This window comes from Nelumbo nucifera, chromosome 1, assembly GCF_055504915.1.
Source record: "Nelumbo nucifera cultivar China Antique chromosome 1, China Antique-T2T, whole genome shotgun sequence".
NCBI lineage: Eukaryota > Viridiplantae > Streptophyta > Magnoliopsida > Proteales > Nelumbonaceae > Nelumbo > Nelumbo nucifera.
Window position 1 is genome coordinate 94,171,040 of NC_142649.1, and position 3,891 is coordinate 94,174,930.

The window sequence follows — 3,891 nt, forward strand, 5'->3', positions numbered from 1 at the left end:
CGTGTGCCTTGGCCGTCATCTGGTCCAAGTGTGTTGCCTTGGAGAAGGCAGTTTGCTTCGGCTAGTTGCATGACTGAGGGGTCCTATCGATTATGCACAATTAGAACACTTGATCCTTCATAAATTACAATTCATTGATAATATATCCAAAGATTTTCAGAGTTCCAAGTCTAAGGAACCAGTCTTCCATTCAATTAGTTGAGTTGAAAGGTGTTGGGGTCGACAACCTGTTTGATTCTATAGGGACCCTCCCAATTGGAGCCAAGCTTTCCAACACCGGGCTTGGGTACCATGACTTTTGTGAAGATGAGGTCTCCTTCTTTGTAATGTCTTTCCTTCACCCGAGAGTTATAGTAGCGGGTTACCCTCTACTGATAAGCCGCAACCCTAAGTTGAGCCTGCTCTTAAACGCCTTCCAACAGATCCAGGTTGACTCTCAATTCTTCATCATTCTCAGCTTCAGTGTAAACCTCAATTCAAAGTGTCGGTTGGCCGATATTTACTGGAATGACAGCCCTAGTGCCATAAGTTAAGTTGAACGAGGTCTCGTCCGTGGCGGTTCGATGTGTCGCCAGTAGGCCCATAGGACGTTGTATAGCTCATTGGCCTAGAGGCCTTTGACTCTATCAAGTCTAGTCTTCAGCTCATCAAAAATTGTCCTGTTGGTGACCTCAGCTTGGTCGTTGGTTTGAGGATAGCCTACCGAGGTGTACTACTACTTGATGCCAAGGCTGGCACACCAATCTCTGAACCTGGTGTCGTCAAATTGCTTTACATTGTTGGTGACGAGCATGTGGGGGATGCTGAAGTAGCAAATGATGTTCTTTCAAAAGAAGTTCAGAATCATCTTAGCCATGATGGTAGCCAAGGGCTTGGCTTCGACCCACTTGGTGAAGTAGTTAATGGCGATGACGAGGTATTTCCTGTTTCTAGTGGCTTAAGAGAAGGGGCCGAGGAGATCCATTCCCCATTAGGCGAAGGGCCATGAACTATTGAGGGATGAGAGTGTTGTAGCTGGCTATTGGGAGATGTTGGAGTGCCTCTGGCATCGGTCACACCTCTGTACTAGGTTGGTTGCATCCTTCTGAATTGTTGGCCAAAAATGCCCTTGTCTTGATGCTTTTTGCACCAAGGCTCTACCTCTGAGGTGGTTGCCGTAGATGCCTTCATGGATCTCTCAGAGCACATACTCACCCTCCTCCTATTGAAGGCATCGGAGGTAAGGTAAGGTGAAAGATCTTCTACATAACTTCCTTTCAATCAAAGTGTAATGGGCTGCCTATTGTCGAACTTGTCTATCTTCATTACTATCAGCAGGCAGTTGCTCATGTAGTAGGTAGGCGGTGATGGGATCCATCCAATAGGGGTCGACTTGTATGGGTAGCACATGGGTTTCTTCAATGTTGGGTCCACTAGCTTCTCAACACGGATAGTGTGGCCGAGGGCTAGACCCGATGTGCTGGCCAATTTGGATAGGGCGTCGGCCCTCATATTCTCGGTCTGTAGGACTTGTAGCAAGGCAAAGCGCTGAAAGTGGCGAGCAAGTTCTTGCACCTTGGCCAAATACTTGGCCATGTTGGGATCTCTGGCCTTGTACTCGCCATTCACTTGGTTCACCACTAGCTGAGAGAGTCACGGAAGACTTAATGTGTTGGGCACTGAGGTCTTTAGCATGCTGCAAACCGGCGAGCAGGGCCTCATACTCTATTTCGTTGTTGAAGGTCGAGAAGTCAAATCTCAACGCATACTCCATTTCATTGTTATCCGAGGTGAGGAGTATGAGGCCTACTCCACTTCCCTTAACATTGGAGGATCCATCAACATACAATTTCTAGGTCGACTGAGGTCCATCTTCATCTATGGGAGCCTGGTCGAGAGGTCTGCTAAAGGTTCACTCCACCAAGAAACCCGCCAGGGCCTATACTTTGATTGTAGGCCTCGACTGGTATCGTAGGTAAAACTCAAACAACTCAATGGTCTACTTGGTTAACTATCCCAAGGTCTCAGGTTTGGCGAGAACAGACTTGAGGGGTTGGTTGGTCAATACATTGATACTATGGGCTTTGAAGTATGGTCTGAGTTTTCTGGCCGAGACCACTAGGGCGAAGGCTAACTTCTCCACCTTGGGGTAGTAGGTCTCAGCGTCGCAGAGGACCTTGCTGACACAGTAAATGGGCCTCTATACTCCATCTTTTTCTTTCACCAAAACAGAACTGACTACCTTGTACCCAGCCAAGAGGTATAGATACAATATGTCTCCTGGAAGCAGTCGTGTGAGTAGAGGGGGTGAGGTGAGGTAAGACTTCAGCTCATCAAAGGCACGCTAGCAATCTTCAGTCCACTGGAGTCCTTCAGTTTCTTTATGTTTCAGGAGAAGGGTAAGCAGCGATTTTAGTCTTTGACATGAAACGACTGAGGGCAGCTACTCGGTCGATAAGTCTCTAAGTTTCTTTAATCGGTCAAGGTGGTGCCATGTCTAGGATAGCCTGAATCTTCTCTGGGTTGGCCTTAATACCCTGTTGCGTGACGGCGAAGCCTAAGAACTTGTTTGAGGTGACCCAAAAGAACACTTGCTGGGATTGAGAAGTCAATACAAATCCACCATTTCCCATTAGCATCTTCACCCTAACCACATTAGACAACCAGGTAGGGTAGTGTACCTCTCGAAAGAAGTTGACGTCAAGTAGCTTGTCAACTTCTTCTCCGATGGCTTTCTAATGTTCCGATGCAAAGTTCCTCTTCTTTTTCCGAACTAGACTAGAGCTCGGGTTTACACTCAACCTATGAGTAATGACCGAAGGGTCAACTTCGGGCATATTAGTAGAAAACCAAGCAAAGATGTTGGCATTAGTTTTGAGGAAACTTACCAGATCGGAAAGCGTATCGAGAAGAAGGTTGGACCTGACACGCACTATCTTCTCGGGCTCGTCCTCCTCCAAGGGAACCAAGACGAGGTCCTCGGTCGGTTGGCCTTGGCTCACTGGTAGCCCTTCAGCACTACCACATAGCATTGTCAGGCGGCATGCTGGTTTCCCCGAACGACTCTGATGCCGTACTCAGTGGGGAACTTCAAGGCAAGGTGGTAGGAGGAGATGGATGCCTTGAGCGCATGAAGAGTTGGCCTCCTGATGATGGCATTCTAGGGGAAGCTGATCCTTACAACTAGCAACTCAGTCATCTTCTTCACCTACCGAGGCTCTATCCCTACTCTGACAGATAGGGTGATTTTTCCCTCTGGTCTGACAACATTCCCGGAGAAGCAAAGGAGTGGTACGTTGGCCGGCTGGAGGCACTCCAACACTAACTTCATCTTCTCCAAAGCTTCATATAAGAGGATGTTTGTTGATGAGCCATTGTCGACCAGCATCCTTTTCACTATGTAGTTGGCATGGGTCATCAACACCACCAACGCATCCTCATGGGGAACTGACACCCCCTTCAGGAAAGGCAACACTAGACTAGGAAGCTTACTCAATGTGCTCACCACCAACGATCAAATAGGCACCATAGGGCAGCATGTTCCCATTAATATTGCCTCCTTTAGTCAATTGACTTTTAAAATAAGCTTATCTAATTGAAGAGCCCAATAAGAAAAGATTTAAAGATACCATATTTCAATGTCATTTTTCTTATGTAAGCAAAGAAGTAAGAAGAACCAGTTTTGGAGATGGCAAGAGTGTTAGACAGTGTATGCCCTTAGCTCCAATCAGAATGATGTACCTTATGACATTTAATGTAAATGAATAAAGTACATATTTGATTCATGTTATTATGGTGTGTTTTTGTGTAATACCTTTAAACTGGACATATATGAGACTCGTGTTAGTTTAGAATCTTTATAGCCATTGGATAGATCTGGGGAGATTTATCCTGCCAAGGCTGACACTGATG